This window comes from Rutidosis leptorrhynchoides, chromosome 2 (assembly GCF_046630445.1).
Source record: "Rutidosis leptorrhynchoides isolate AG116_Rl617_1_P2 chromosome 2, CSIRO_AGI_Rlap_v1, whole genome shotgun sequence".
NCBI lineage: Eukaryota > Viridiplantae > Streptophyta > Magnoliopsida > Asterales > Asteraceae > Rutidosis > Rutidosis leptorrhynchoides.
The window spans coordinates 309,321,155-309,335,538 of NC_092334.1; positions in this window are offsets into that span (position 1 = coordinate 309,321,155).

Here is a 14,384-nt window from a genome sequence, read left to right on the forward strand (position 1 = left end):
TAGTCGAATTTATTGTCATTGACATAGAAGAGGACCCAAACATTCCTCTAATTTTAGGTCGACCATTCTTAGCGTCCACCGGGGCGTTATTTGATATAAGAGAGGGTAGAATGACACTTAGTAATGATGAAAAATCGATCACCTTTGTGATTCGAAAGACTAAATCTCCACCAACCAAAACCGTTGAACCAACAAAAACGATTGGTAAGAACCATGTTGTTTTACCAACTCCAACGGTAGTGCTTAACAATAATAAAATGCCTAAGTGTGGGGAAAATGAAGTAACACCTAATGATGGCCTGATAACAAAGAACCCCTTTGTTGATACAAAATTAAATGACCCCGTTATTAATAGTTCAATAAAGAAACTTATTAAACGGATTCGCGATGCTAGAACCAAGGGGAACTTTAAGTTATGTAACCGGTTAGTATCCAATCTTTCGCCTAAAGAAAAGGCGAAACTAATTGAATTTGTGGATATTACACATGAATCCGACCAATGGCTTAAAGCAAAAGTCACAGATATGCAAGTAGATTATGGTCCAAGAGAAATTGCCGATGAAGTTTACCACAATTTTAACACCACAGCTACCTAAGTGTGGGGAGATTCAGATGTTCTAAAAAGAAAATGTTGTCTAGAGTTAGTTGTTCTGTTCTCGTGTAGTTTCGAGAATGGAATTCGATTGGTCTTTTCCACTAGCAGACACAAGAACTAGTTTTCTCCCCCCATTCTGAATTTTTGTTTTGTAGGTTTTGTATGAAATTAATACGCTTTTTCAATTTAAGTTTTATGTGAATTTAAAAAAAAATTACTTTATTTCATTAAGTTTAAAAAATGATTTCTAAAATTCATCGTAAGTTGAAGACTAGGTCATGGAACCGAAATTGCTTTACCCGAGGGCGGGGCGACAAATTTTGTTATCATTATTTTTAATTTTATTGATCTAAAGGATACCAAAAAAATTTAAAAAAATTTAAAAACCCAAAAATCTTTACTTTTAAAACAATCGCTTTAAAAACGACAAATTTTAAATTTTGTCGAGGGACGGACTAGGTAAACATACCGAAACTACCTAAAGTAAAAGGAAACAAAATTTTAAAAATTATTCATTTAAATTGTTTTAATAAATAAAGGTTTTATAAATATATATATATATATATATATATATATATATATATATATATATATATATATATATATATATAAGTATGTATATATATGTTTGTAGTTATCTCATGTACAAAACAGGGTAAAACAGCGCACTTTTAAAGACTGACATTAAGTTCAGCAAAAGCTACTAATTTTGACGACAAGACGCAAAATATCAAATGTGATATAAAATAATATGTTTGCAAACTCGGTATTTTTAATCACTTTTCTACACTAATCACCCTCATGAATTTATAATTATAGTCTGATTTCATGCAAATGAGGGCATTGCATGATCTCAAGTATGGGGAAGGGTTATAAATTCTCTCGAGTTTACACTTAGTTTAATTGCCAAATTTTGTGAAAATTTGAAAAATTTTCAACTAAATGAATTCAAAATCATGTTTATACATATTTATGAACGATAAAACTAGGTGTTAATGCCGAAATTATTGTTACCTCAGAGAGAACATAAATGGGAAAACAACCCAAAACGCTTGAATTCATTTAAAATGGAATAGAAGAGAATAAAAAGGCAAAGAAAAGAATAAATAAAAGCTAAGTGTGGAAAGAATTTACCAATTTTATTAAAACACATATCACATATTTGGTACAGATTATTGCAGGTACTTTTGCTTTGGACTAAACTAATTAGTTTTACCTGATTTATTGTAATGCCTTTGAAAGAATAGATGGATCTACACGATGAATCAATTCCATCATTAAAAGGAAGTAAGTCTTCTGAAAAAGACACGCGCTTCTTGATTTAGGTCAGGAAGTTGTCGTTCAGATCAGCTGTAGGTTGACGAATAATCTAGAAAAGTCATCTCTAAAATCAGCAGGAAATCTACGGACCTCAGCATCAAACAGGGTCGCCAAGTGGTTAGACTTATCCTAACCATGAGAGGATCTGTCTCGTAAAATGGGGAGGGCGCCATGCAAATTAGCTTGATAAGACTAATGAATCAGACCCCCAGAAAGGATAATCTCCTTAAAAGATTAAAAAATCAGCCTTTAAGCCTGATATTACTCAATCCTTGAGATTGACCTTAAAGATTGAGAATTACAAACTCATGGAATTCGATGATATCTAAACTCGAGCTTGAACGAGAAAATATTTTGATCAAATTAAAACCGATTTGTTTTCTGAAAACCCATTTTCAATGCGTTCATTACCATTGAACGTAAAATCCTAAGAATTCATCAGAATTCATTAGGTCACCTGAACCAAATCGGGTGTCAACCGTAAGAACGGTGGTTGCATAGCATGGTCGAAGACAGGACCTTGTGCCAGACCGAAAAACTATAGGGTGATCTTTACTATTGCTCCTACAAAGGATAGTAATTGCATCCGACACGTTATAGACCATAATCAAAAACATGTCACGGGACATTGCCTTAACAGTTGCTTGTTCAACGCTTTCCTTTACTACCGGACGGTAGTTTATCGAAAGGTAATATACGGAGCAAGTATACTGGACGTGTTGCTTTCCCAATACAAGGTTAGCAAGTGGGTGACACAAAACCCCAAGTTTTGAGCTAAAATTTTCAAATCTGAAACCCACCAAACCCACAAAAACAATTTGCAAACACCGGTGAAGGGTTAATCCGGAAAACTTATCTAGGGTAAAAGCTAGATTGTATTTTCAAAAGATCGAATGTTTTCATAAAGATCCAATTTCATAAAGGATCTAAATTTTCATAGTCATGTGGGACTGTGGACCACATCGTTACTACCATTGTTCATACCGCCGTATAAAAATCACTAATATACAAAGTGTGAAGAATAAAGAAGTGATTCTAGTATTTTTATTTCAAGACTATATTGTTTGAGGACAAGCAACGCTCAAGTGTGGGAATATTTGATAATGCTAAAAACAAACATATATTTCATAGCATTATCCCTCAAGAAAGACAAGCTTTTAGTTGTAATTGTTCTATTTACAAGTAATATTCGTTTAAATAATAAAAGGTGAAGACAAAAGACAGATTCGACGAATTGAAGATGCAAACGACCAAAAAGCTCAAAAGTACAAAGTACAATCAAAGTGGTTTCCAATTATTGATGAGAAACGTCTCAAAATTACAAGAGTACAAGACGCAAAACGCAAAATACAAAATATTAAATTGTACGCAAGGACGTTCGAAAATCCAGAATCGGGACCAAAGTCAACTCTCAACGCTCGACGCAACGAACTAAAATTACAAGTCAACTATGCACATGAATATAATTAATTCGTAAAATTAATATATATATTATATTATATATTATAAACGTCGGCAAACAAGAAAACAAACTCATGTGAGCTGATACCTACCTCCATGCGATCGCATGGCCTGGAGGCACAAAAGCCATGCCATCGCATGACCCTGAAAAGTTAGCCACATGCCTATAAATTTCGCAGTTTTGGTTGATCATAAAACCATATATCTATCTCTCACTCGTACACACACACACACACACACACACACACACACACACACACACACACACATATATATATATATATATATATATATATATATATTATATTTTAATTTTAATTTTAATTTTAAATTCTAATAATAAGGGTATGTTAGCGAATGTTGTAAGGGTGTAAGTCAAAATTCTGTTCGTGTAACGCTACGCTATTTTTAATCACTGTAAGTTATGGTTAATGTTATTTTTCAATTAATGTCTCGTAGCTAAGTTATTATTATGCTTATTTAATGCTGAAGTAATCGTGATGTTGGGCTAAATATTAAAATTGGGTAATTGGGCTTTGTACCATAATTGGGGTTTGGATAAAAGAACGACACTTGTAGAAATTAGACTATGGGCTATTAATGGGTTTTATATTAACTAAATGATACCTCGTTGATTTAATATATAGACTTATAATTTGATGTATTTATATATAACCACATACGCTTGACTGGGTACGGTGGGCGTGATATCTATAAATACCAATAATTGTTCATTTTACCAGACACGGAACTGGATTAATAGTTAATAGACTTGTTGAAACAGGGGTGGATTACATTCAAGGGTAATTGGTGTAATTGTTAACAAAGTAGTAAAACCTTGGACTACACGCAGTCGATAACCTGGTGTATTCATTAAACAAAGTATTAAGACCTTGTTACAATTCGAATCCCCAATTAGTTGGAATATTTAACTTCGGGAATAAGAATAATTTGATGAAGACATTTTCACTTTATGATTATGACTGATGGACTATTATGGACAAATCTGTATGGACATATCGAATAATCCAGGACAAAGGACAATTAACCCATGGGAATAAACTAAAAATCAACACGTCAAACATCATGATTATGGAAGTTTAAATAAGCATAATTCTTTTATTTCATATTTAATTGCACTTTTAATTATCACACTTTTATTTATTGTCATTTTATTTAATTGCATTTTTAATTACCGTACTCTTTAATTATCGCAATTTTATTTTATCGCACTTTTATTTATCGCAATTTCATTATCGTTATTTACTTTACGCTTTAAATTAAGTTATATTTATTTTTAATATTTTACATTAGGTTTTAACTGCGACTAAAGTTTTAAAATCGACAAACTGGTCATTAAACGGTAAAAACCCCCTTTATAATAATAATACTACTTATATATATTTTTGTATTTTTACAATTATCAGTTAAAACTAATATAGCGTTAAGCTTGATTAAAAGATCCATGTGGAACAAACCGGACTTACTAAAAACTACACTACTGTACGATTAGGTACACTGCCTATAAGTGTTGTAGCAAGGTTTAGGTATATCCATTCTATAAATAAATAAATATCTTGTGTAAAATTGTATCGTATTTAATAGTATTTCGTTGTAAAAAAATAATACTATTTCCTAGTACACCTCGCACACATCATATATATATATTTATATTTATACAAATATAGTTTTAAAAATATAGCGTTAAACTTGGCGAGTTCCCTGTGGACGAACCGGACTTACTAAAAACTACACTACTGTACAATTAGGTACACTGCCTATAAGTGTTGTAGCAAGGTTTAGGTATATCCACTTGTGACGACCCGGAAATTTCCGACCAAATTTAAACTTTAATCTTTATATTATTCTGACACGATAAGCAAAGTTTGGTAAGGTAAATCTCAAGAATTTTAAACTGTGTTCATACATTCATTATAACCTCGACCAAATTCTGATGATTCACGAACCGTTATATATAAATAGATATGTATATGTATATGTATATTATAACTTGAGAATATTAATAAAGTATTAAACGTATAATACTTTATACGAATGTATTTGTTTCAATATGATTTTTGGCGAAATTAAAAAAATATATATTAAATGATTGAATTATCAAACATTGAATTATGATTACAAGTCTCTGTTGAGAGGTCCACTATGATTTGAGAAAATCTATTCCTCTTAACGATATTCAGAATAATTTGTAAAGCTATTTATAAATAAAAACAAAAAGTGTCATTTACGAAAGTTAGACAAAAGTTAGTGGAGAATTGGTTTCCATAATATTCTATTAATCTATTTTCAAACGTACAAAGACGTTTTCAGTTTAAAAAGAACTTTATTATTAAAATGTATATAACTTTTATAAATATCTAGAATCACTTTTGACAACTCATTACTTAACCAGTATAATAAATATAACGATATTTATATTTTATTTCATTAAATATATATAACGATTTAAATTAATATTATATATATTTATACGCGTATTATACATACATAGTTTTTATACTTTTACTATACTTTAACTTTACCTTTACTTTACTTTTACTTTACTTTAACTTTAATAATTCACTTTAATAATTCATACTTTAATAATTCACTTTAATAATTCACTTTAATAATTCATACTTTAATAATTCACTTTAATAATTCATACTTTAATAATTCACTTTAATAATTCATAATTTAATAATTCACTTTAATAATTCATACTTTAATAATTCACTTTAATAATTCATATTTTAATAATTCATACTTTAATAATTCACTTTAATAATTCATACTTTAATAATTCACTTTAATAATTCATACTTTAATAATTCACTTTAATAATTCAAAAATCTATTATAAATAGAATTAATAGGTTTCATTATCTCATAGAAACTTGAAAATATATTTCTCTAAACTCTCTCAATCGATTTATATATATATATATATATATATATATATATATATATATATATATATATATATATATATATATATATATATATATATATATATATATATATATATTTGCTTTGTATTATTTCAAGATATTATTAGTATACATAAAATATTACGACGGAGTGGTGTCCGAGTGATTTCAAAATAGTTTTTTTTGAATGAGTCGAAGCTAAGGAAATTATGGGTTATAGCTATGGAGGTGATGAGTATGGTTCATGGGTATGCTCATGAGGTCAATCTAGTGTTTATCATCTCTGTTGCATCTACGTACTTTCCTGTAATATTGAATCTAAATATCGATACGTTCGTGAATCCGAGGCCAACCATGCACTTGTTAAATGACGTTATATGTATTTTTACTACGAAATACAGTATTGTGAGTTTCATTTGCTCCCTTTTTAATTGATTTTGCAATATATATTTTTGGGCTGAGAATACATGCGCTGTTTTATAAATGTTTTACGAAGTAGGCACAAGTACTAAAACTAATTCTATGTGGGTTTAAACCAGAAATATACCCTTAGCTTGGTAACATTAAACTACTTGTCTATGTACGATAGGCGCGAATCCTAAAGATAGATCTATTGGGCCTGACAAACCCCATCCTGACTATGGGATGCTTTAGTACTTCGAGGTTATTTTAAACACACCTGATCTGGTGTACTTCAGAGGGTAAAACATGAACGTTAAGGCTTGTTACCGGGTGCCTACACCTTATAGAATACTTTTATACACTTGCGAGTGTACATATATTTATAAACGAAAATCTTGTGGTCTATTAAAATATTGAAATGATTGTTATGATAAACCTATGAACTCACCAACCTTTTGGTTGACACTTTAAAGCATGTTTATTCTCAGGTATTAAAAAAATCTTCCGCTGTGTATTAGCTCATTTTAAGGATATTACTTGGAGTCATTCATGGCATATTTTGAAAGACGTTGCATTCGAGTCATTGAGTTCATCAAGATTATTATTAAGCCAATTATAGTTGGATGTATTATGAAATAGTGTGCATGCCGTCAACTTTCGTTGTAAAGAAAGTTTATCTTTTAAAAACGAATGCAATGTTTGTAAAATGTATCATATAGAGGTCAAATACCTCGCGATGTAATCAACTATTGTGAATCGTTTATAATGTATATGAATGGGTCCTTTCAGTTGGTATCAGAGCAGTGGTCTTAGCGAACCAGGTCTGTATTAGTGTGTCTAACTGATAGTCGTTAGGATGCATTAGTGAGCCTGGACTTCGACCGTGTCTGCGTGTCAAAAGTTTTGCTTATCATTTTTGTCGGAAATTGCCTGCTTATCATTCTTAGTCTAGACACGTCTTACTGCATTGATTGCATGAATAGTGTATAGACAAATTTCATATCTTAGCGTATCTGCTAATCTATATCTTAGCGTATCTGTTACTGTAAACTTTGCCTGACATATCCCGTAAATTCCTCCGTAATCTACGAAATCTTTTGCGCTATATATATAGATATTCTATGTAATTAGAATACCACCCGATAGCTGAAAAATCATTTCATATCGAAAAATCCTTTATTCAATCGAACGAAATGGAATTCGTCATTAGTTCAAGTCCCTCGAATTCCGATATGGAAACCCACTCAAGCTCCGAAAGCAGTGTGACCGGAATGGATCAACCAATTAGCCATCATCTATTCTGGATAAATTGGGGATAGGTTCGTAGCCTCCTCAATAATTGGAGACAAGAAGAAGGTGATCCCTTCCATCCACCACATTGCCCTCTTGGCGATGAACCTGAAGCACTTACCGGCGAACCGGTCCGAAACACCATTTTCTCTCTCATTTCCAGAGTTTCTCGTCATGATTATATACTACATCAAATTCTAGATTTTATTTATCCGCTCGTCCGAACTGACAATCACCCCGGTCTAATAGAAGAAGTCAACGCGCTTCGCGCTCGAGTAGTGGCTTTAGAGAATATGGTGCAAGGGTTACAAACACCAACAAATAACGAAGTATTAATTCATAATTTCAATTTTATTGAATAAATACTCCGTAAAAGTTATGTAATTTCTAAAGTCTTTAGGGATTATTCAGTTCTAGTTTCAACCGTAAATCAAATGAGTTTAATTTAATATTAACTCATTAAATCTATGTTACATCTGAAGAAAATATGCACATATATATTTTCATAAAGACTGTAATAAAATTCTGTTGTACAAAATATTAATTGTGAAATTTTTTTAACGGGTAGGTAATACCCGAGAGATATATAAATTCACAATTAATATATTATATTTTTCGAAACTGATTCAGCAATCATCAACTATACTCCCTACTTTCACAACAATATCCATTCTTTCATATAAATCAAAATAATCATACTCATTCAAATTCAATTACATATTTTGATTTTGAAATCGCATAATTCAATTCGAAATATAACCAGTATCATCACTCTTAGATTCCTATAACTTTCAAAGCTATACTTTGACTTCAAAACTGTGTTAGAACATCATATGTATTAACGATTACAATATGTGCTCAAACCCTTCAAAATTCCTGAAGACACTTCAACTAAGGAACAATCGAGATGATGATCCAACCACATGTTACCCACAGTTATACACCTGAAAAACTCTCAAAACCCAAGTCATAGTTCGACACGTATCCGTGTTAGACCCTTTGGCATTTACTAGCTAACATAACTTTTCAACTCCGTTTAAAAATAGACAGCTTTGTCACAGCTCCTGCAAGTCAACTTCGACTTCTCAATCAAAAAAAGTCTTATTATAACCTCGATAGATACGTTGCCCTTTCGCCAACGTTACCGGGGAATCGTTTACATTCACCACATTAGCAATAAACTTACCAACAACTTCACTGATCTTTGACTTTCCAAAAAAAAAAAATCATTATAATTATCGAAACCCTATCATATACTCATTCGTACCTTATAACAAGAATTGCCATACCAATTATTGAGAATCAGCAATCAATACTTTGAAACCTCGCAGCATGTCTACATCAACAATTACATATACACACAACGTCTACCTCCAAGACTTACATTCTTTGAATGAGAAATTTCTGAAAAACACCCTAAACTGCGAACCAGTTTTCGAAATTTTGAAAAATGCTGATGAAGCAGCAAAAAACTGTAAACGACCTTAACAGTAAAAAGTTGGATGATAAAGGATAGTATATTGGAAATGCTCAGAAAAAGAGAAGATTTGGAACTGGAAAACGGATTGAGCAAAGTATGAAGGAGGCTGTGGACAAATCACAAAGGCTGAACCTGCCTTTAAAGAATCCAAATGATTCAGTACTTGCTGAAGTCATTAACGAATACCTTGCTCCTGACTCTAAACCCCTGCGGACAATATCCTTCATAATCCTCTGATATTAGAAATTCTAAGATATCATCGTATCTTTCATTATAAATATCATCCATACTTCTGAAGATATTTTTATAATTATTCTTATCTGAAATCATTTACCTCTTCGCGCTATCTGTATTATATCATAAAAGAAACTATTTTAGTTTCTAAATTCTGAAACATTCAAGTTTAAAATAGGAATATTCTTGAAGAAGTGTTGGGAGCTAAAGCATGAGTTAGTATAATATAATGACACTTGATCAACGTGATTATATTACAGTAATTCATGCTGAGTTTCTAAATGGAACATGATGATTCACAGATTATAACGTCATCTTGTGCTATGTTACACGACTCTTGTATTCTCTTTGATCTCTAAATATCAAGACAATATTTCTTGATGATTCGGCCTTTTCCGAGGTATTCTGGTAATTTGACAAGTCAAGATCGTGTCATTACAATTTCCTTCCTAGAACATTAACAATGTTCATTCCGAAATTTATATCTGCGAATTCTGGACCATTACAAGCGGTGCTTAATCGCAAGAAGAAGAAACGAAAGGACAAAGCTTCGAACTAGAAATGGGAGTATAAATCATAGCAAATAGAAGAGAGCATTAACTGTGGATGACAATGATTATAGAAGAAGCAAGACTTTGAAATATAAGGGAAGATATAAAACCCAACAACAATCCAGAAATCACAAACCGTATATATCAATGCATATAGCAATATAAAGACACGGGAGAACTAAAAACACTATAAAACCAAGAGTATAGTAGAAGTAAATAGATTCTTCCGGAGGCAGATGAAAAAGAAGAGCGACAGATATGAAAGTGAGAAGTATATCAAGAATCAGCACTGGATGAAGCATATTGACAAATACTTTAAAATATGAGTCGAGAAGGTGTGAGTTGTAAGAAAACAAATGAGGTGGATTTATAGTGAAATATCCGACAGAGAAATCAAAATGGATTATCGTATTAATTCGAAGAGGATCATAATTTCCTTAATCGCCGAATAATCAAATCCAATATAGATTACAAAGATTTTCTTTTCGGAGATCAATCATGATGACGTCAAAAGATACGACAAATAACTATTATCTTATTTCATTCATTTACGATAACTTCACTCACACGCTTCGAGTAATCGAATTATTTTATCCATTCTTCTGGAACATGATAAAACTCTATAATCATTATAATAACATTCTCATTGTTAGTCATGACGACCTCTATCAAATTTCGGGGACGAAATTTCTTTAACGGGTAGGTACTGTGACGACCCGGAAATTTCCGACCAAATTTAAACTTTAATCTTTATATTATTTTGACACGATAAGCAAAGTTTGGTAAGTTAAATCTCAAGAATTTTAAACTGTGTTCATACATTCATTATAACCTCGACCAAATTCCGATGATTCACGAACCGTTATATATAAATAGATATGTATATGTATATGTATATTATAACTTGAGAATATTAATAAAGTATTAAACGTATAATACTTTATACGAACGTATTTGTTTCAATATGATTTTGGCAAAATTAAAAAAATATATATTAAATGATTGAATTATCAGAAACATTGAATTATGATTACAAGTCTCTATTGAGAGGTCCACTATGATTTGAGAAAATCTATTCCTCTTAACGATATTCAGAATAATTTATAAAGCTATTTATAAATAAAAACAAAAAGTGTCATTTACGAAAGTTAGACAAAAGTTAGTGAAGAATTGGTTTCCATAATATTCTATTAATCTATTTTCAAACGTACAAAGACGTTTTTAGTTTAAAAAGAACTTTATTATTAAAATGTATATAACTTTTATAAATATCTAGAATCACTTTTGACAACTCATTACTTAACCAGTATAATAAATATAACGATATTTATATTTTATTTCATTAAATATATATAACGATTTAAATTAATATTATATATATTTATACGCGTATTATACATACATAGTTTTTATACTTTTACTATACTTTAACTTTACCTTTACTTTACTTTTACTTTACTTTAACTTTAATAATTCACTTTAATAATTCATACTTTAATAATTCACTTTAATAATTCACTTTAATAATTCATACTTTAATAATTCACTTTAATAATTCATACTTTAATAATTCACTTTAATAATTCATACTTTAATAATTCACTTTAATAATTCATACTTTAATAATTTACTTTAATAATTCATACTTTAATAATTCACTTTAATAATTCATACTTTAATAATTCACTTTAATAATTCATACTTTAATAATTCACTTTAATAATTCAAAAATCTATTATAAATAGAATTCAATAGGTTTCATTATCTCATAGAAACTTGAAAATATATTTCTCTAAACTCTCTCAATCGATTTATATATTTGCTTTGTATTATTTCAAGATATTATTAGTATACATAAAATATTACGACGGAGTGGTGTCCGAGTGATTTCAAAATAGTTTTTTTTGAATGAGTCGAAGCTAAGGAAATTATCGGTTATAGCTATGGAGGTGATGAGTATGGTTCATGGGTATGCTCATGAGGTCAATCTAGTGTTTATCATCTCCGTTGCGTCTATGTACTTTCCTGCAATATTGAATCTAAATATTGATACGTTCGTGAATCCGAGGCCAACCATGCACTTGTTAAATGACGTTATATGTATTTTTACTACGAAATACAGTATTGTGAGTTTCATTTGCTCCCTTTTTAATTGCTTTTGCAATATATATTTTTGGGCTGAGAATACATGCGCTGTTTTATAAATGTTTTACGAAGTAGGCACAAGTACTAAAACTAATTCTATGTGGGTTTAAACCAGAAATATACCCTTAGCTTGGTAACATTAAACTACTTGTCTATGTACGGTAGGCGCGAATCCTAAAGATAGATCTATTGGGCCTGACAAACCCCATCCTGACTATGGGATGCTTTAGTACTTCGAGGTTATTTTAAACACACCTGATCTGGTGTACTTCAGAGGGTAAAACATGAACGTTAAGGCTTGTTACCGGGTGCCTACAACTTATAGAATACTTTTATACACTTGCGAGTGTACATATATTTATAAACGGAAATCTTATGGTCTATTAATATATTGAAATGATTGTTATGATATACCTATGAGCTCACCAACCTTTTGGTTGACACTTTAAAGCATGTTTATTCTCAGGTATTAAAGAAATCTTCCGCTGTGCATTAACTCATTTTAAGGATATTACTTGGAGTCATTCATGGCATATTTTGAAAGATGTTGCATTCGAGTCATTGAGTTCATCAAGATTATTATTAAGCCAATTATAGTTGGATGTATTATGAAATGGTGTGCATGCCGTCAACTTTCGTTGTAAAGAAAGTTTATCTTTTAAAAACGAATGCAATGTTTGTAAAATGTATCATATAGAGGTCAAATACCTCGCGATGTAATCAACTATTGTGAATCGTTTATAATGTATATGAACGGGTCCTTTCACCACTCTATAAATAAATAAATAACTTGTGTAAAATTGTATCGTATTTAATAGTATGTCGCAGCAAAAATACTACTATTTTGTATACACCTCGCATAACATCAGTGGTCTTTTACTCTCTCTATTATCATAATACATTAGTATATGTCTTATCATACATTTTTCTTTTAGTTTGTATGCCCGATGTGGGCCTATTACATTGTTGCACTTTATTTACTGTTTATTTATATTTATGCATGTTGAATATTTTATATTATGTTATAATAAGTTGAATAATAATCGTGCAACTGACGGTTGCATCGAGACAAATGACTTGGAAGCTTGGAGGCAAGGACGATCTTCGCAAAAAGATGATGTCGAGCACCTGATTAGAAGATACCTTAAAGTGGCACATCCATATACGCACCTTGCAAACAAAAAAGGGAGTACTACGTTTCTCGCTACGCACTAGATTTTTATAACAAATTGCACCACTTTAAATTCTAAGTGTGGGATTAACATCCCACCAACATTAAAACTTAAAATGGATCAGATAATAAAAACCAAACTGTGGGATACTCGGTATTCTAAACATTGAGGACAATGTTACTTTTAAGTGTGGGATAGCAGTATTGTACATACGATTCTTTTAGTCCTCAAGTGCCGTGAAACGCTAAATTTCTCAAAATTTATATCTTTTAAACTGAAAACGCTTAGGGTTATTACTCTCGAAAGTCAATGTTTTTCCTAAATGAAACAAAAGGTTTAAACAAAATCAAACATTTTTACAAAAATGAAACCTATTCTAAAAGAGAATTGCATGACTTAGCATATTTGACCCATTATACTTATGTGAGGCACCCGAATAAGGCCACGTCACTCATTCTTAGTGCTTCATGATACTTCCGTTGAGTGTGCCAATGTCAGTAACTCTGAATCAGAATTTTCTCTCGATCTACATATCCGATTAAGCATAAGTAGAAAGTGTTTAAAAACCTTGATTTTCGTGAAATAAAAACTTCTCAAAACCTCCATTTCCATTTCTATTCCTTTCACCCCAAATATTCACTCAAAAATTACAAAAATATTCACCTTCATCCATGTTCACTGTAGTGACCCGAACTTTTCCATGTTTATATATATTAAATGAAATTGTTATTTACATGATTAAGTGTTTCCAACATGTTAAGCAATCAAACTTGTTAAGACTTGATTAATTGAAATAGGTTTCATA